The sequence below is a fragment of the Castor canadensis genome, chromosome 14 (genome assembly GCF_047511655.1).
Source record: "Castor canadensis chromosome 14, mCasCan1.hap1v2, whole genome shotgun sequence".
NCBI lineage: Eukaryota > Metazoa > Chordata > Mammalia > Rodentia > Castoridae > Castor > Castor canadensis.
The window spans coordinates 34,076,705-34,098,625 of record NC_133399.1 but is presented as its reverse complement, the minus strand read 5'-3'; the positions used below and the strand labels follow the sequence as shown (position 1 = coordinate 34,098,625).

The 21,921-nt window shown below is 37.6% G+C and overlaps 1 pseudogene; it reads right to left on the bottom strand.

The window, feature by feature from the left end:
* Nucleotides 1–10,273: 10,273 nt before the first annotated feature.
* LOC141416233 (olfactory receptor 1M1-like) lies at nt 10,274–10,870 on the bottom strand (annotated as a pseudogene).
* Between the last annotated feature and the right edge of the window lie 11,051 nt (nt 10,871–21,921).

Here is a 21,921-nt window from a genome sequence, read left to right as displayed (position 1 = left end):
AAACCTACATTGATCAAACGAGATAAAGAAGGACATTCCATACTAATAAAAGGGGAAATAGACCAAAAGGAAATAATAATCATCAATCTGTACGCACCCAATGTCAACGCACCCAATTTCATCAAACATATCCTGAAAGACCTAAAAGCATCTATAAACGCCAACACAGTGGTTGTGGGAGACTTTAACACTCCATTATCATCAATAGATAGGTCATCCAAACAAAAACTCAATAAAGAAATCCAAGATCTAAAATATGCAATAGATCAAGTGGACCTAGTAGATGTCTACAGAACATTTCATCCAACCTCTACACAATATACATTCTTCTCAGCAGCCCATGGAACCTTCTCCAAAATAGATCATATCCTAGGGCACAAAGCAAGCCTCAGCAAATATAAGAAAATAGAAATAATACCATGCATACTATCTGACCACAATGCAGTAAAAGTAGAACTCAACAACAAAAGTAAAGACAGAAAACATGCAAACAGCTGGAAACTAAATAACTCATTACTTAATGAAGAATGGATCATCGATGCAATAAAAGAGGAAATTAAAAAGTTCCTAGAAGTCAATGAAAATGAAAACACAACCTACCAGAACCTATGGGACACAGCTAAGGCAGTCTTGAGAGGAAAGTTTATAGCCATGAGTGCATATATTAAAAAGATTGAAAGATCCCAAATCAATGACCTAATGATACATCTCAAACTCCTAGAAAAACAAGAACAAGCAAATCCCAAAACAAATAGAAGGAGAGAAATAATAAAAATAAGAGCTGAAATCAACGAAATAGAAACCAAAAAAACCATACAAAGAATTAATGAAACAAAAAGTTGGTTCTTTGAAAAAATAAACAAGATCGATAGACCCCTGGCAAACCTGACTAAAATGAGGAGAGAAAAAACCCAAATTAGTAGAATCAGGAATGCAAAAGGGGAGATAACAACAAACACCATGGAAGTCCAGGAAATCATCAGAGACTACTTTGAGAACCTATATTCAAATAAATTTGAAAATCTAAAAGAAATGGACAGATTTCTAGATACATATGATCATCCAAAACTGAACCAAGAGGAAATTAATCACCTGAATAGACCTATAACACAAAATGAAATTGAAGCAGCAATCAAGAGTCTCCCCAAAAAGAAAAGTCCAGGACCTGATGGATTCTCTGCTGAATTCTATCAGACCTTTGAAGAAGAACTGATACCAACCCTCCTTAAACTGTTCCATGAAATAGAAAGGGAAGGAAAACTGCCAAACACATTTTATGAAGCCACTATTACACTTATCCCAAAACCAGGCAAAGACACCTCCAAAAAGGAGAACTATAGGCCAATCTCCTTAATGAACATTGATGCAAAAATCCTCAACAAAATAATGGCAAATCGAATTCAGCAACACATCAAAAAGATTATTCACCACGACCAGGTAGGCTTCATCCCAGGGATGCAGGGGTGGTTCAACATACGAAAATCAATAAACGTAATAAACCACATTAACAGAAGCAAAGACAAAAACCACTTGATCATCTCAATAGATGCAGAAAAAGCCTTTGATAAGATCCAACATCATTTCATGATAAAAGCTCTAAGAAAACTAGGAATAGAAGGAAAGTTCCTCAACATTATAAAAGCTATATATGACAAACCTACAGCCAGCATTATACTTAACGGAGAAAAATTAAAACCATTCCCTCTAAAATCAGGAACCAGACAAGGATGCCCACTATCTCCACTCCTATTCAACATAGTACTGGAATTCCTAGCCAGAGCAATTAGGCAAGAAGAAGGAATAAAAGGAATACAAATAGGTAAAGAAACTGTCAAAATATCCCTATTTGCAGACGACATGATCCGATACCTTAAAGACCCAAAAAACTCTACTCAGAAGCTTCTAGACATCATCAATAGCTATAGCAAGGTAGCAGGATATAAAATCAACATAGAAAAATCATTAGCATTTCTATACACTAACAATGAGCAAACGGAAAAAGAATGTATGAAAACAATTCCATTTACAATAGCCTCAAAAAAAATCAAATACCTAGGTGTAAACCTAACAAAAGATGTGAAAGACCTCTACAAGGAAAACTATACACTTCTGAAGAAAGAGATTGAGGAAGACTATAGAAAGTGGAGAGATCTCCCATGCTCATGGATTGGTAGAATCAACATAGTAAAAATGTCTATACTCCCAAAAGTAATCTACATGTTTAATGCAATTCCCATCAAAATTCCAATGACATTCATCAAAGAGATTGAAAAATCTACTGTTAAATTTATATGGAAACACAAGAGGCCACGAATAGCCAAGGCAATACTCAGTCAAAAGAACAATGCAGGAGGTATCACAATACCTGACTTCAAACTATATTACAAAGCAATAATAATAAAAACAGCATGGTACTGGCACAAAAACAGACATGAAGACCAGTGGAACAGAATAGAGGATCCAGATATGAAGCCACACAACTATAAGCAACTTATCTTTGACAAAGGAGCTAAAAATATACGATGGAGAAATAGCAGCCTCTTCAACAAAAACTGCTGGGAAAACTGGTTAGCAGTCTGCAAAAAACTGAAACTAGATCCATGTATATCACCCTATACCAAGATTAACTCAAAATGGATCAAGGATCTGAATATCAGAACCCAAACTCTTAAGTTGATACAAGAAAGAGTAGGAAATACTCTGGAGTTAGTAGGTATAGGTAAGAACTTTCTCAATGAAACCCCAGCAGCACAGCAACTAAGAGATAGCATAGATAAATGGGACCTCATAAAACTAAAAAGCTTCTGTTCATCAAAAGAAATGGTCTCTAAACTGAAGAGAACACCCACAGAGTGGGAGAAAATATTTGCCAATTATACATCAGACAAAGGACTGATAACCAGAATATACAGGGAACTTAAAAAACTAAATTCTCCCAAAACTAATGAACCAATAAAGAAATGGGCATGTGAACTAAACAGAACTTTCTCAAAAGAAGAAATTCAAATGGCCAGAAAACACATGAAAAAATGCTCACCATCTCTAGCAATAAAGGAAATGCAAATTAAAACCACACTAAGATTCCACCTCACCCCTGTTAGAACAGCCATCATCAGCAACACCACCAACAACAGGTGTTGGCGAGGATGCGGGGAAAAAGGAACCCTCTTACACTGTTGGTGGGAATGTAGACTAGTACAACCACTCTGGAAAAAAATTTGGAGGCTACTTAAAAAGCTGGTCATCGATCTACCATTTGACCCAGCAATACCACTCTTGGGGATATACCCAAAAGACTGTTACTCCAGAGGCACCTGCACATCCATGTTTATTGCGGCACTATTCACAATAGCCAAGTTATGGAAACAGCCAAGATGCCCCAGCACTGACGAATGGATTAAGAAAATGTGGTATCTATACACAATGGAATTTTATGCAGCCATGAAGAAGAACGAAATGTTATCATTCGCTGGTAAATGGATGGAATTGGAGAACATCATTCTGAGTGAGGTTAGCCTGGCTCAAAAAACCAAAAATCGTATGTTCTCCCTCATATGTGGACATTAGATCAAGGGCAAACACAACAATGGGATTGGACTATGAGCACATGATAAAAGCGAGAGCACACAAGGGAGGGGTGAGGATAGGTAAGACACCTAAAAAACTAGCTAGCATTTTTTGCCCTTAATGCAGAGAAATTAAAGCAGATACCTTAAAGCAACTGAGGCCAATAGGAAAAGGGGACCAGGTACTAGAGAAAAGGTTAGATCAAAAAGAGTTAACCTAGAAGGTAACACCCACGCACAGGAAATCAATGTGAGTCAATGCCCTGTATAGCTATCTTTATCTCAACCAGCAAAACCCCTTGTTCCTTCCTATTATTGCTTATACTCTCTCTACAACAAAATTAGAGATAAGGGCAAAATAGTTTCTACTGGGTATTGAGGGGGGGAGCGGGAGGGGGTGGAGTGGGTGGTAAGGGAGGGGGTGGGGGCAGGGGGGAGAAATAAACCAAGCCTTGTATGCACATATGAATAATAAAAGAAAAATGAAAAAAAAAAAAAACAAAGAATGATTGGCCACTGGCTGTGGGGTTACTTTTTGGGATAATGAGGATGTTTTAAAATGAAATCTATTGACAATTTCATAGCTTATCTGTGAATCAGTTAAAAACCATTGAATTGTATACTTTAAATGTGTGACTGTTAGTACATATGTAAATGATATCTTAATCCATCTGTTTAAAAAGCAAAGTACAACTTTGATGTACTCTTTACCCAATTTTGCTTTTGTTAAAAAACCTGTGATTTATTTTTGTATATAATTAACTTATTAATTATTCTTATGGATTTGTAACACGAGAATGGTCTCTAAAGGACAGCTTGTTGATTCAGAAATGAATGAATTGTACAAATTCCTTGCTTACTGGTGGTTTTTTTAATGATATATTAGTTCCTGACAGTAATTGACTTCTCTTGGGAAATTTCAGAAATAAATTATTCACATATTTTAAAAACTTTGGTTATACTATGTTGTTACAATTGTTCTCCTATTATTAAATACTTGTGTTAAATTACTAATGTGCCATATTTATAAATTAAGCTTTGCCATATAGTAATCAGAGTCCTAGGCCACAGGCCTAACACCAGGTCTGCAATGACAGGTCAAAGAATGAGTAGAGCAGTGATGAAGGTCAGAGAGAGATTGATCAATGTGTCATGCCACAGGAACAGGGCAAGTTAGCATTTCAGCCCTTCTTCAAGATACTGACTTCAGTTTTAGGTCTAAATACAGGAAGAATTGGAGCAGAAGGAGGAGGTATGAATATATAAGCAGTCCCTGTCATAGTGTGGACTGGGTGATCATTATCTCTGCTCTGGTTTTTACAAGGAGTTTCAAAGACCTTGTTAACACTCTTTGCAGGGGATTGTTTATGATGAAGGAAGATCCTTGTCATTAAGATTTTTATGTGATTCTCTGGAGTCTCAGTCTACAACAGGAGGTAGAGTCTCAGGAGAACAAGTTAAGCAGGCAACAATAAGTTCAGAGAGGGGAAAAATTAGTTAATTAGGCCAGTGAGTGGTGCCCTCATTCAATAGGTTTGTATATAGAGAAAATCATAGCATATATAGGGTTCAGTACAGTGTACAATAACAGGCATTTTGGGGGTCTGGGCTGCCATCTCCTTAGGATAAGTAGGAACAATGAATTCCTAGGTAAAGGACAAACGAGAAACACTAGTCTCCAATGAATGCATTTTGAGTGACATATATACCCATTATACTGTCAATAATTTGTCTGCAATCACACTGGCCCTCTTGTCCAATTCCTTTTCTAGTCCCCACCAGTTGGATAGACAATGTTTTACCTCTAGCCTTAGTTGTTCCAGATGTGACCTTGATCTATAAAGGTTTGTGGTTGCTGTCATTTAATTTTAAATTATGATTGCAGTTGTTCTTCTTCCTCACACTCTAGAAATCTCCTTTCACTCCTCTATCTCCTCTTTTCCCTAAACCAGGCAGAATTTTCTATCCCATAGCTGGTCATTGAACCCAGTCTGTCCCCATGTTTCTGTTTGGAATTGTCTTTAAATAAATTCCCTGAAAAAAAAGAAATTCTTTGACCTACCTTGTCTGATGTATATCATAAGCCCCTTTACTTCAAAGGGAAACCTGGCAAGTACCCATGAGGAACAATGCTGCACAGAGTGATGAAGCAGCTGAACAGACAGGTCTGGCTCAGAGTACCTCCCCCTTAGTTCTATTAGCATTAAGTCACACAGTTTTGGTTCATTCCTATTTCTACCTGGTTCCATTCTTTATTAGACCTCAACAAGGAAATGTATAGTTCACCATGGGTCTTTGGGTTTTTAGTCTGAAGTTTCTTGTATCAGATAAAATTAAGATCATATAATTTGCTATGCTTTTCTTTCTAACCTGTCTTTTGGCATAGAAGGGTTGGGCATGACTTTTTAGTATGGACAGGAAAAGAATCAACCCTTTTCCCACCACTACGGTGGGAAGACAGAGGTGGGTTTGTGATCCCAGGATGGTGTAGTGATGAATCTAAGCTACATATTTCTGCTGCCCTCATGTGACTCCACTTAGAACTGTAGTAATCAAAAGTCTTGTGTCCATGTACGTGTACCACCAACACTAATGCCAGCTTTGCCAAAGTCCTCAACCTCCCAGGACTTGGAGGGTGGACTGGCCAAGAGAGCAGCCAGGCAGGGGAATGTTGGGCTATTCGTAGCCTCTAAGATTACTAAACACATTCTGATATTTCTTGTACCAACTCTGCCATTGAGGGTGAGCTTCCAACAAACTGTAGTATTTATAAAATGTGTTAGGTCTATTATTAGATATTAGGAACTCTAAACTGCATTTGTTTCCTCAAATTCCTTCTGCTTCTTCTCTTCTTTGCTGTCTCTCTCCTTCTTCTTTCATCTCCTTGTCCTGCATTTCTTTTCTCTTCCTCTTCCATTTCCCATCTCTCCCTCATTCTCTTCCTTTCTCTTCTTCACATCATCATCCTTTCTCTTTCTCTCTTCCTACATTCCTTCATTCGTCCTTTCTTCTTTCTTCCATGGCTTACTCTTTTCTCTTCCTCCTCTGGCTTCTTTCTCATTTCTTCTTCTCTTGTTCCCCTCCATCTTCAAGTCTCCCACATCCCACTTTAGAGGCCCCTATGGACAGTAATTTCTGTTTTATATCAATGAAGAACTGATGTCCTCTCAGAGTAAGACTGGGGACATGCTCTCTCTCCTGATTAATATTTGTGTTGACCACAGCCCCATTGAAACATTTATTGTAGCTTTATGAGAAACAGTGACCCAGAGACACCCAGATAAAGTCATTCCCAGTTTGTGTCATACAAAAACCATGACATGTTAGCTATTAGTTGCTTAAGGCTGAGTCTATGCTGGACTTTTAAGGATGGTAGTGTTTTGTTCCACCGTCAAGGAGAGAACACACACATATGCATACATATATATGTATGTGTACATATATGTATTTAAAGCCAACTTGTTCCTCACTTCGTATGTGCAGGTCCCATTTCTGGCACCCTCACCTCACCTTGTTCACAGAAATCATTCCTCACTAGATGCAGTTCTCAGCTCAGGAGTTTTTATTCTACCTTGCTTATTTTATCATTCTCTCACCACTGCCTAGAATAGTTGCTGGCATAAACTATGCACTTGCTAAAACCTTGGTGAATGAATGAAACATATTTATAGATGTGATAAGAAATCTCTGGTGGAGAGGTGCACTTTATTTCATAAAAGAGAATGAGAGAGATCATTCTGCTGACAAAATCCTCAGCAATTTTCTTGGTATTGTCAGCATATCTCATTCCCTGTAGGAAGGAGGGGGTAAAATAAATACAAGTTTCAGTTCAAGCTGGATACAGGGAGATGAGTTTTCACAAATTTCTAGATGCCTCCAAGTTGTAATAATTTCACAAGTCTCCAGAAATTCCAATTCTCACCGAAGTATAAAGGTAACCACTTCCATGCATAGGGTAGTTGAATAATGGCATCTTTCATAGTGAGATAACTGCTGTTCACCTGCCACATGGTGTTTTGTTACTCCCAAAAAGATTTGACCAGACTCTTGGATTCCTCCTAGCAAACTCCAATATTCTTATGTTCTGTGTTTTCTTTTCACAAAACATTCACTAAAAATTAGATTTTATTTATCTTCCTAAACTTTGTTTTTACTTATAGAGATTAACAGGAAGACCAAGTCTGGAGATTGACTTGTTCATATGAGAAACTTGAAATACTTTCTCTTGGAGGCAATGCAGCAAAAGCAAATTGGTGTGTGATTATTCAAACTGTTCTGCATAAAATAATGCAAGGTTCTTACCATCATTTGAAAGTTTCTTGGAGACGGAGGTGTGGTCCTGGGAAGAGTGCTTGCCTAGCATGCTCAAGGCACTGAGTTCAATTCCCAGCACCATTAAAAAGAAAGAAAAGTTCTGGCCCTCTCCAAGGTACTACTCAGTTCATTTTAGTTTTTATTCTCCAGATGAGTCTAAAGAATACTTATACTTCAGAATAGGTATAAATGTAATCTATTGATTCATGGAGACTTTAGAATGATGTAAAGAACAATTGGGAGGAACACGCAAAGGTAAAAATCTTGCAAAGCATGAATATAATTTCCATTCAAAGCACTACTACTGCTTACATGCATTCTATAGGCATATATGATGATTGAGACATGTCTCAGGTTTCTTCTGGTTTAGTGATTCATGATTAAATTGATAGCTATTTTCCTTTGGCAATGAGTTTACAGAAAATTTCTCATTCTTTTAGCAAATGTCTGAACATCTTTCTCAACTTCTACCTTGTGCCTCTCAATGTTTTTCCTAGTGTATTCTCTATCATTTACTTCATAAATAATGTTGGGGAAGTATTTCATTCACAGGCTCCCTGACTTTTGTCCCCAAATATCAAGTTAACTTCCTGGTCCTTAGAAGAAGTCCCCAACTCTTAGGTTGGTTTCCAAAGCCCATCTTGCCTTGTCTTTCTCCCAAGGCCTTTTCCATAATTGAAAATTGCATTTCTCACATGCTTTCTTCTTTAACATTTTCCCATTCTGTTATTTTGTTTTCTTTGTATGAGATACTTTTTCTCTATGCTTTTCCATAGACATTACCTTCTTTTTTTTTTAATAGGGGAAGATGTGTATTTTTTTTAAAATTTTGTTCATTTATTCACTTGTGCATACATTGTTTGGGCCATTTCTCCCCCTGCCCCCCACTACCCTCCTCTCCCCCCTCCCATCCAGGCAGAACCTGTTTTGCCTTTATCACTAATTTTGTTGAAGAGAAGACATAAGCCATAATAAGAAAGACAAAGTGTTTTTGCTTGTTGAGGCAAGGATAGCTGTACAGAGATATTCTTAGCATTGCTTATATGTACAAATGTGTTACAACCCAAGTTGATTCATCTCTACCTGACCTTTTCACTAATTCCTGGTCCCCTTTCCATATTGATCTCTGTCACTTTTAGGTTTCTGTGTTGTTCCTCTGCAGTGGGGATATCAAACATTTTCATGTTTTGGGTTTCTTACCTATCCCCATACCTCCCATATGTGCTCTCCCCTTACCATGAGTACCTTCTTAATCTGGATTTTGGATTAGGAATTTATTCACCTCCTCTTCAGACACTGTTAGATGTCTCTATTTTATCCTATCCTTTCTCTCATGGCTTATTCCATTTATTGCAGCAATGTGTCCCATGTAATTTTCCACATTTAACAATGAACTCCAAAGTATAGAGTTCCCATCTTTCCTAATAACTGCAATCAACAACACATGCAGAATAGGTACTTAATAAATAGCATCCTATGATGCATAGGGATGTTTCAGCTGGTGATGGACTGCATGCATGGCTGGGTTCCAAGACAATTAGATTGGATTTGAAGGTTTTTATCATCTAGTGCCCCCAAAGCTACTGTAACCTCCTAGTGAAATGCATTTCTCATGGATTTGTGATGATTGTGGTGTAGACAATGCTGCTGCACTGCTTTTCATCTCAAAGTTTAGCACACACAGTATGTACAGTAAATACACAATACTTGATAATGATTAAAAATGACCATGTTACAGGTTTATGTATTTAATATGTTATACATTTCATTGCTGTTTAGGGTATACTCTCCCCACTTACATTTTAAAAAGTTTACCATGCAACATTAAGCTGTGCTATGTTGGCACATCTTCATTCATCTCATATTTACTCTCTCTCTATCTCTTTATCTGTCTTCTTTTCTTTTCCTATCCCTTTTTGCAATGATGTAGTGGATGGAACCGAGGGCATCATGAATTTTTGGCAAGTGCACTATACTGGGTTATGTTACCAGTCCTTACCACATCTCTTGATTATATCAAAAGCCATCTGCAGTGATTGAATATCTCCATCAATGTTTATGTAAATGCACCATTTGATGTTCCACAATGAGAAAATCATGTGACGATGCATTTCTCAGAATCTGCCTTTGTTGTAAAGCAATGTGTGACTACATGTTGAGCAATAAATGATTCTAGATGAGGGCTAATCAGTTTGAAGTGCTAGACCAATCTTGCTGGGAAGACAGTGTCACACATACTCAGAAGTTTCCTGGTATTTGGTGCAATAGTTACAAGGCCATGAAGGAGTTCCTTTTGAACTTGTAATTCTAAATTCAAAGTGCCTCTTCATTCAACACATGGAATTCCAGATGTTTAGATTCTATCCACTGAAAATTCCCCAGTGTCCTCGTAGTCAGGAAGATGAGGTAATTAGTATGCTGATGAGTTGCTTCAGGGCACCCTTTAGGTCTCTGTTCCTCAGGCTGCAGATAAGTAGGTTTAGCATGGGGGTGATTGCTGTGTATATTATTGCAGAGGCTTTCTCCTTCACAGCTGCATGGATAGAGGAGGGACACAGATAGAATACAATGGTGGTCCCATAGAAAGTGGCTATCACAGAGAGGGGTGAGCAACAGGTAGTAATATGTCTTCTTCCTGCCACTTCCAGAGAGACCTTCATGATGGCCACAATGACACAACCATACGAGGCCAGGATGAAAACGGTGTTGCTGTCACCATTGCTGCCACGATGAGCACAATGATCTTGTTCACTGATGTGTCAGTGCAAGTTAGCCAGAGAAGAGGAGTGAGGTCACAGAAGTAGTGGGGTAGCTCATTGTCATGGCTGAAAACCAGACATGCAGTCAGGAGGATGCAGGTGAGGGAGATGAAGCAGGAAAACACCCATGGGTCACCAGCCAGCAGGCCACAGAGGAGTGGGGTCATGTAAGAGATGACAAATGGCCACAAACTGGTCATAAGCCATCATGGCTATTAGGACACTGTCCATTATGCCAAAGAAATGGTAAAAGCACATGTGGGTACACAAGAGGGTTAAGAAATTGACTTGCTTTTGGTTGGGATGTTCACTAGAATCTTGAGTATAGTGTTTGTGGCCTGCCAGAAATCCAACAGAAACAGGTTTGGCAAGAAAAAAAACACTTAAAAGTGTGGAGAAAGGAGTCATCTGCGTCATCCAGGGCAGAGTCTTAGCATTCTATCAAGTACCTGCACAGAGAAGGCACTTGATTCAGCATATTAGAGGAAATATGTGAATTGTATCTTTGTGAGAATGACTGAGGTCAATCATCACGATCACTTGTTCTCTGTATTTTCTAGAAATTGACACATCATTTTACTTTATGGCAGAATAAAACTGCATTGTGTATAAAAATAGAATATTTACAGTAAAACTGAATTGTTTGTATGTGCACAGAATTCTTAAAATTTTATCCTACATAGACATTTATGGAATCTGTGCAAGAGGAATATCATTAATCAATTTTGACTCCTTCAGTCATCACTCCATATTGAGGACATACAACAGTTACATAACCTCCCAAATCCCTTGTTCCACCTTTTTATATCGTGAGAAAAGGGTTTCTGTCTCTCCTGTTTACCAATTTTCCCCGATGCTTACAATAATCGCTGTCATAAGGTATGCAAATGATTGAATGAAACATATGTCAATGAGAACAAGTGATAAAAGTTGATATTCCAGGGCTATCAGAACCAACCTCTGCTGGAGTTTTGGTTTTTAACTCTTAAAATACAAGGCAGAGATTATTTAGCTGACTAAATCCTCAGCATTTTTCTTGGTGTTTGATGAACTTCACATACCTACATGTGTCTCTACTGTATCCTGACTTATATTCCTTTGGGTGGATGCCCGGAAATGGTATCACTGTGTCATATGGCAGTTCTATCTTTATCTTTTTTGAGAAATATCCATAGTGCTTTCCATACTGGTTGTACTAATTTGCATTCCTTCCAACAGTGTATAAGTGTTCCTATTTCACTGCATCTTTGCCATCCTTTATTATTGCCCTTGAATATGGCCATTCCAAATGGGGTAAGAAGAAATCATAGTGTGGTGGTTTTTTTTTTTTTTTTTGTGGTACTGGGGCTTGAACTCTGGGCCCACACCTTGAGCCACTCTACTGACCCTTTTATGTAATGGCTTTGTTTCTAGATAGGGTCTCATGAACTGTTTGCCTGGGTTGGCTTTGAACTGTGATCCTCCTGATCTCTGCCTCCTGATTAGCTAGGATTACAGGTGTGAGTCACTACATAGTATAGTTTTAATAGCATCTCTTTTATAGCCAGAGATATTGATCACTTCTTCATGTATTTAGTGGACATTTGCACCTCTTCCTTTGAGAATTCCCTATTTAATTCATCTGTCCATTTCTTCATTGGGATGTTGATTTTTGGGGGGTTGAATTTTTTGCGTTTCCTTTAGATTTGGCATATTAGTCCCTTAATCAGATAAATAGCTGGTAAAATTTTTTTCACATTCTTTGGGCAGTCTCTTCACTGTGGTGACTGTTTCTTTTGCTGTGCAGAAGATTTTTAGTTAATGTAGTCTTACTTGTTTATTCTTTCTCTTAGATGTTGACACTTTTGAGTTCTGCTTAGGAAGTTGTTCCCTATGCCTATCTGTTTTATTGTTTTTCCTACTACTTCCTATATTTGTTTCAAAGTATCGGGGCTTATATTAAGGTACTTAATCCACTGTGAACTGATGTTGGCACAGGGTGAGAGATATGGTTCTAGTGTCAGTCTTCTACATATGGATATCCAGTTTTCTCAGCAACATTTGTTAAAGAGGCTATCTTTTGTCCATCATATTCTTGGGCTCCTTTGCAAAGATCAGTTGGCTCTAGATGTGTGGGTTTATGTCTGGGTCTTCTACTCTAATCCATTGGTCTTTGCATCTGGTTTTGTGGCAATATCATGCTGCTTTTATATGACTCTGTAGTATAGATTGAAGTCAGGTATTGTGATATCCCCAGCATTTTAGTTTTTGCACATAATTGCCTTGGCTGTTTGAGGTCTTTTGAGTTTTCATATGTATTTTAGTATTTATTTTTCTGCCTCTGGAAGAATGTCATTATTTTAATAGGGAATGCATTTCACATGTAGATTGCTTTTGGAAGTATGACCATTTTCAAATGTTGATTCTACCAATCCATGAGCATGGGAAATCATTCCATCTTTCGATGTTTTCTTTGATTTCTCTGTCCACTGGTTTTTAATTTTCATTCCTTTAATGTATTCCAAGGTACTTTATTAGTTTTGTGGCTATTGTAAATGGGATTATTTCCCTAATTTCTTTATCAGTCTGTTAATTGTTGGTATATAAGAAGGCTACTGACTTCTGTATGTTAATTTTGTATCCTGTTACTTTGCCAAAAGTGTTTATGATTTTTAATAGTTTTTGGTAGAGTTTTATGGTCTTTAAGGGATATGACCATGTCATATGTAAATAGGGATTGTCTTACTTCTTCCTTTCCTGTTTTAATTCCCTTTATTTCTTGCTCTTGTCTTATTTCTCTAGTTAGGAATTTCAAAACTATATTGAATAGGAGTGAGGAAAGTAGGCATTAGTGGGAATGGCTGTTTTCCATTTAGCATAATGTTTGCTATAGGTTTGCTGTATATTGCCTTTATTACGTTGAGAACTCTTCCTTCTATTCCTTGTTTCTTCAAAGCTTTTATCATGAAAGGGTGTTGAATTTTGTTAAAGGCTTTTTCTGCATTGGTAGAGAGGATCACATGTTTTTTGTCCCTGCTTGCTTTTAAGCTGAATGACAGAAGTATATTGAACCATTCTGGTTTCCCGGGAATGAAACTGACTTGGTCATGGTGTATGATATTTTTCATGTGTAGTTGCTGAGTTCTGTTTCCCAGTATTTTGCTAAGGATCTTTGTGTTCATATTTATTGAAGATATTGGTCTAAATCTCTCTTTTTTGTTGCATCATTATTGGGTTTTGGAATGAGTATAATGTTGGCTTCATAGAATAGGTTTGGTAGTGTTCCTTCCCTTTGTGTTTTCATAAGTTTGAGAGGTACTGGTGTTAGTTCTTTTTAAAGATTTGGTCAAATTTAGCCATGAATCCTTTATGTCCTGGCTCTTCTCTTTGGGGAGGCTCTTTATTACTGCTTCAATCTCATTGCTTGTTATAGTTCTATTTAGATGATTAATATCTTCTTTGTTCAATCCATCTTATCAAGATTTTCCAGTTTACTTGAATAAAAGTTTTGAAAGAATTCTGCAATGAATCTCTGAATTTTGTTAGTATTTGTAGTTATGTCCCCTTTTTAAACTTTGATTTTATTAATTTGGGTCTTTTCACTCTTCCATTTTCTCACATCAACTAAGAGTTTGTCAATCTTGTTAATCTTTTCAAAGAACCAACTTTTTGTTTCATTGATTCTTTGTATAGTTTTTTGGTCTCACTGTCATTGATTTCAGCCCTGATTTTTATTATTTCTCTCCATTTGTTAGTTTTGAGATTTTTTTTTAGAAGTTTTAAGTGTACCATTAAGTTGTTTATTTAGAAGTCTCTGTTTTCTTTAATGTAGGTACTTATAGCTGTAAAATTTCTCCTTAGCACAGACTTTGCTGTGTCCCACAGATTCCTGTAGGTTGTATTTTCATTTTCATTAGATTCTAGGAACTTTTTGATTTCTTTCTTAATTTCTTCAGCCACCCACTGGTCATTCAGCAGTGTGTTGTTCAGTCTCTATGTGTTTCAATATTTTCTGTGATTTCTTTAGCTATTGAGGTCCAGTTTTATTCCATTTTGATCTTGTATGATATAGGGGCATATTTCAATTTTATTAAATTTGTTGTGAGTTGCTTTGTGTCCTAAAAGATCTATTTTGGAGAAAGTTCCAGGAATTTCAGAAAAGAATGTATATATCATGTTGTAGAGTGAAATACTCTGTAGATATATGTATGTCCTCTTGGTCTAACTTATGCAGTAATTCTGAAGTTTCTTCATGGATCTTTTTTATGGATGACCTATGTATTTAGGATAGTGAAGTTTTCATGTGTCCAACTATCACTGTGTAAGGGTCTATCTGTGCTCTTAGATCCATTAGTGTTTTTTGAATGTAGTTGTATGCCCCTGTGTTTGTTGCATGTGTGTTAAGAACTGTTATTTCCTCTTGATGGATTGTTCCTTTCATTGATACAAAGTGATGTTCAAAGTATCTTGAGACTAGTTTTAGTCTGAAATCTGTTTTGTCCTAAATGTATATAGCTAGTCCATTTTCTTGGAAAATCTTTTTCCACTTTTTGACTCTAAGCCAGTGTTCATTTCTTGCAGTGAGATGAGTGTCTTGTAAGCAACATATTTTTGACTCTTGTTTTTTAATCCAATTTGCTATTGTATGTCTTTTAATTGGGGCATTGAGGCCATTGACATTCGGTGTTAATACTGAGAGGTGTCTGTTGTTTCCAGTTATTTTTATTCCCCTGTTGTTGAGTTTTACCTATTCCTTATTTACTGGTCTGCTTGCTTAAAAAGCATTTATTCCTTCATGCACCTTCCTGTCTCACTCTAGTTTCTTCGTCTGTGTATAATTATCCTTTAAGTATTTTCTGCAATGCTGGTTTGGTCATCATGAATTCCTTTAGTTTTTCTTGTTGTGGAAGACTTTAATTACTACTTCAATTAGGAAGGATAGTTTTAGTGGATAGACTAGTCCAGGTTGAAGTTATTTTTTTAAGGCCTGAAATATGCCTTTCCTTGACATTTTGCATTTTGAGTTTGTGTTGAGATATATGCCATTATTCTAAGGATTTGCCTTTATATGTGACTTGACTTTTCTCTTTTGCAGTTTTCAGTAATTTTTTTATGATGAGTGTTTTGATTATAAGTCTAAGGGTGTTTCATTTTTTGGTCCTGAAGTTTTCATGTTCCATAAGCTTCCTGCACCTAGATGACCTTCTCATTCTTAAAGTTGGGAAATTTTCAGGAATTATTTTATTGAATTGGTTATCTTTGTCTTTAGTGTGTATGTGCCCTTTTTCTTCTCTGCCCATTATTCAAGGGTTTGTTCTTTTCATGGCGTCCCAGATGCTTGTATGTTCCATTCATATCTTCTTAGGATTTTTTTCATGATCTTTTACTGTTTTATCTAATTTCTCTACTTAGTCTTCTGTTCCTGATACTCTATTTTCAACTTGAACCACTCTGTCCCCCATGCTTTTGATTGAGATTTTTATTTGGGATATTGAGCTATACATTTCAAGTTTTTTTTTCAGGATTTCTATATGTTTATTGAGTTCCTCTTTCATATCCTGCACAGTCTTCTTAATTTCACTTATTTGTTTCTTTAAATTCTCTTTGAGTTAATTTAGTTGTTCATTCACATCCTTTTTGATATCAGACACTAGCTCTTGTGTGTCTTCTTTGAGTTCTTAATCATTCTTACTCTTATTTTTTGGAATTCAATACCTGATATTGAATCCTTTACTCCACTGTTGTTTAGATCCTTAGTGTTGGACTTGGATTTTGAAGGGGAGCTTTTGCCTTGTTGCTTCATGTTCTGCATCTGCAGTTGTTTTTGATTTGAGGTTCCAATCCTTTGTGCCACTGTGGATGAGGTTTTATGAAGGTTGTACTGGGGCAGGCAGTGGTTGAGCTCTTGTGTGTTTTCTTGTCTCAAGATGGGATGGTATTGGCTTAATATAATTCCCTTCAGATTCTTTGTTCTCAAGATGTTGAAGTCTATTTCCTGCTCCACATAAGGCAAGAAAGCTCAGCTACTAAAGATGTAACAGTTAGTGAACTGCACCCTTGAAGTTGCAGTAATCCCTGATGAAGATCAGTTACTGCTACTGTTCCAATATGCTTGATTTTCAATTGGAGGAAAGATGAATCTTTATGATCCCATAAGGTTAAAGATCATAAGAGTTGTGATTGGACAGAGGCAAAAGAAGAAGGCAGAGGGAAAAGTCTAGTGGATAACATGAGATGAACAGTTTATGTAGTATTAGGAGGTGGTGGCTGAGCTAATAAAAGGCCTTAATTAAGCACCAGACTTGGATGGGTAGCAGAGATCAGGTAGGTAATGACAGAGGGGAGAAATGGAGAAAACTGAACAGACAGACAAACAAATATAAACTTGACAGAACAGAAAAAAGAGAAAAATGAAAATCTGGGAATCACTTTATCTATTGGAATTATTGGTGGTGAGTAGGATTGTGGTAGGGTAAGGCAAAGAGATAGGAGATTGATGACTGTGGAGTTGTTTTGGAGGTTGATAGGCAGAAAGTATAAATTGGAGAGGGTGGTAGAAAGGGAAGGAGAAGAGAGGTTTGGTGTTGCAAACTTAAAGGTGGTTTATGAGGGTCTTGTAAATGACTTAAGAGAGAGGGGAGGAAGAGAGGTAGTTCAAGAGAGGGAATTGGGAGCAGGCAGGCAAAAATCACTATTGGAATGTGCAGAAAAAAATGTCTGCAAGTAAATGAGTAAGAAAGGTGTAGCTCACTGTTAGTTGTGCTGACACACTGTGACCCATTCCTTGTGACCTCTGTGGGCTGTTTCTGGCTCCCAACAAATTTCCCCTGTTGGGTACCTGCTCCTTGCAGGCCTTCCACTGGTGGTCAGATGAACTCAAGTGGGTGTCTCACTGGGTGTGGTGGAATCAGTTGGGCTCCAGGGTTGGTGGGGTATGCACACCCTCCAGGGAAATTCTGTACTGGCTCCAGAGAGGACTATTATTCTAGGCTACGGCACGTTGTGGCTTCACTTTTGCTCACCAGGTTCTGGCAGCTCTTCTCAGCATACTGCTCGCTGTGTGCCATTTTTCTTTGAGCACTGACCTCCATGCACTTATAGTTGAAAAGGCTGGGGGAACACGTGCTTGGCTCCCTGCTTTGCTCTGCTTCTTACCTCCAGCATGTGCAGGAAGTGCAAGCCTGCAAACATTTCTCCATGAATTCCATTGCTTCACTCACTTGAGGTTCAGGCAGAGTTCTACTTCTTGCTTACTGTGGGGCCTGGGATGTGTCTTTCCAGAGCCTTCAGTTTCCACTTTCATTTAGGTTTGTGGGAACTTCATTTGGGGTTTGGCGCTATCAGCACATTGCCATCTTGAATCTGCAATGAGAATGTTTTAAAAGGAAGTCTATGTACCATTACACAGCTGATCTGTGAATATGTTAAAAACCACTCAATTGTACACTTTAAATGTGTGATGGTGGGTACATCTACAAATGATATCTCAACATGCCTATTTAAAAATAAAAGTACCTCACTCAATAGGTTTGTTTATAGTGAAAAAGCAGCTTATACAGGCTTCAGGACAGCATACAATACCGAGCATACATTGGGGGTCTTGGGCCACATCTCCTTAGGGTAAGTGGGAATAATTACTTCCTATGCAAAGGACATATGAGAAACGCTGGTCTTCAATGAATGCTTGTTGAGTGACATAAATATCCATTTATCCTGTAAATAATAAAAGTATCTCCTGTTTTTCCTTTTTTAAAAAACCTGTGTTTTATTATTTTCTGTAATTTATGTATTGATCATATTCATGGATTTGTAACGTGAGAATGGTCTCTCCAGGAGCACACAGAGTTTAACGTGTTGGTTGAGAAATTAATCCATTGTACAGAGTCCCTGCTTACTGCTCATTTTGTTTTATGACATTTTAGTTCCTGATAGTAACTGAATTTTATTGTTTTGAAAAAAAATTGATAATTTTCAATAACTTCTGTTATATTGTGTTGTTACAATTGTTCTATTTTATTATCAAATGTTAGTGTTAATTTACTAATGTGCCATATTTATAATTCACATTTCTCATACAGTAATCAGAGTTCTAGGCCACAGGCTCAACAACAGTTCTGGCTATCTGCCCCAATAGGCCAAATTAAGAATGCAGCAATGATGAAGGTCAGAGAAAGGAGATTTATCAATGTGGCATACCACAGGAATAAGGCAAATAAGCATTTCATCCCATCTTCTAGGTATTGTTTTCAGTTTTAGGTTTAAATATAGGAAGGATTACAGCGGAGGGAGGGGTATGAATAATTAAGCAGTCCCTTTCATAGTGTGGATTGGTTGATCATTATCTCAGCTCTGGTTTTAGATGGAGTTCCAAAGAAATTGTTAGCATTCTTTGCAGAGGAGTTGTTTATAATGAAGGAAGATCCTTGTCATTATGATTTTTATGTGATTCTATGGAATCTCTGTCTACAACAGGAGGAAGAGTCTCAGGAGAACATGTTAAGCAGGCAACAATATGATCAGAGTCGGAAGAATGGAGTTAATTAGGCCATTAAGTGGTGCCTTCATTCAATGTTTATAGAGGAAAAACATAGTATATGTCGGGTTTAGTACAGTGTACTATACAAGCATACATTGGAGGTCTTCGTCCACATCTCTTTAGGATAAGTGGGAATAATTAATTCCTATGCAAAGGACACATGAGAAACACTGGTCTTCAATAAATGCTTGTTGGGTGACATAAATATCCATTTATCCTATCAATAATGTCCCCTGCCATCACACTGGCCCTGTTCTCTAACTCCTGTTCTGCACCCCACAAGTTGGATAGACAGATAGTGTTTCACCTTTAGCCTTAGTTGCTGCAAATGTGACCTTGATCTATAAAGATTTGTGATCTCTGTCATTTAATTTTAAATTATAACTGCAGTTTTGCTCCTTCTTCCTCACATTCTCCATTCTCCTTTCCCTCCCCTATCTCCTTCTTTCCCTAAACCAGGCAGAATTTTCTATCCCATAACTGGCCGTAAAACCTGATCTTTCCCTTTGTTTCTGTCTTGGAGTTGCCTATAAAGAAATTCCCTAAAAAAAAAAAAAGAAATTCCTTGACTTACTTTGTCTGATGTTAAGTCGTAAATCCCTCAGTGCATATGGAACCTGGCAATACCCAGGATGTGCAATGCTACACAGAGTTCAGATGAGTCTGAACAGACAGGTCCAATCCTATTTCTACCTAGTTCCATTCCTTATTGAACCTCAACAAGGAAATGGATAGTTCACCCTGGGTCTTTGGGTTTTCAGTCTGAAGATTCTTGTGCCATATAAAATTATGGTTATAAAACTTGCCATTCTTTTCTTTTTAGCCTATCTTTTTGTATAGAAGGGTTGGGCATGGCCTTTTTAGGATGGACCGGAACAAGGTCAACCGTTTTCCCACCACTACAGAAGACAGAAGTGGGAAGACAGAAGTGGGAAGACAGAAGTGGGCTGGCAGTCCTAGGAGATGGTGAGAAGTGATGAATCTACACTATGTATTTCTGCTGCCCTCATGTGGCTCCATTTAGAACTGGGGTAATCCAGAGTCTAGGGTCCCTGTGTGTACCACCAGCACCTATAGTAGCTTTGACACAGTCTTCAACCTCCCAGGATTTGGAAGGAGGGTGTACTGGCCTAGAAAGCAGCCAACCAGGAGAAAGTTGGGGTATGGGTAGTCTGTAAGATGACTAAATAAATTCTGGTATTTCCTGTACCAACTCTACCCTTGAGTATGAACTTCCAACAAACTGCAGAATTCAGAAAATGTGCCAGGTCTGTTTTTAGATTATAAGAACTATGAACTGCATTTTGTCTCCTCCTCTTCTTCTGCTTCTTTTCCCTTCCATCCCTCCCTCTCCTTCCCTTCTTTTTTGCTTCTCTTCTTCCTCCTCCTTCTTTTTCATCTTCTCTTCCCTCTCCTTGTTTCTTCCTTTTCCTTTCTCTCTCTCTCTCATTCTCTTCCTTTCTACTCTTCTTCACTTATTCTCCTCACCCTTCTTCTCTCTCTCTCCCTACATTTTTTCATTCATCCCTTCCTCATTCTTCCATGCCTTACTTTTTCACTTTCTCCTCTGGTTTCTTTCTTCTTTCTTCTCCTCTTGTTCCCGTCCTTCTTATTCTGTCCTACTCCCCACGGTAGAGGTTCATATTAGAAGAAATTTCTGTTTTACATCTATGAAGAACTGAGGTTCTCTCAGAGTAAGTCTGGGGAAATGTCCTTTTTCCCAACTAATACTTGTTTTGGCTACAGCCCCATTGAAACATTTATTGCAGCTTTATGAGATACACTGTTGCAGAGACACCCAGTAAAGTCATTCCTACCTTGTGTCCTAAGAAAATTATGACATATTAACTGTTAGTTGTTTAAGGCTGAATGTATACCAAGCTTTAACGCTGGTAGGGTTTTGTTCCACAGCCAAGAATATAGCACATATAATAAATAAATACATATATGTATGTATGTATTCAGGTCTCAGTTGAGGAATGTCCTTATCTGAGAGGCCCTCAGGAACTTTTAGATTAAAAATTCTCTCTCTTTATCTGTGTCATATCACACAGATATGTCCTTAATCATTGCTTATTATCTCATTCTTTTATGGTTATCTTTGTTTACTGTCATTTTCCCTATTGGACTGGGAATTGCTGGTTTGTTTTGCATGTTTCACACAGACAATCCTCAGCATTTGAATTATGCTATTTTTGTGGTTCTGGGCATGGTGCCTAGGGCCTCATGCATGCTAGGCATGTACTCCACCACTACTATTTTTGAGAAGTATTTCTTTAGGTCACTTGCCCATTTATCATTGGATTACTTAGTCCATTTTCATCTTATATTTTCTACTTTGGATAGGATTATCAGTGTGTAATCCAATCATAAGTCAAGAAGAATCTTTCATTCTATTTTTGGAAATTAACATCAGTAAAATTGACCTTTCTGCATGACTATACCAAGAATTTCAACCTACATGTACAGTTGTGGCATCTCGGCAACAGAAATGCCCTTGAAAGTTTAGGCCTTTTCAATGTTTCTTCTTCATTATTAGCACATAGAACTGTTCCATCATACCCCACCTTCTTTGCGCTACCTGTTTTCACTCGTAAGAGAGATGTTTTTGTCTCTCCTGCTTACCACTCTCTCTCCACCGCTTAGAATAATAGTTGGCATAAACTATGCACTTGCTAAATATTTGTTGAATGAATGAAACATATATTGAGATACAAGAACAAATATCTGTTGGAGAGGCACTGTTTATTTCTTAAAATAGCGTGAG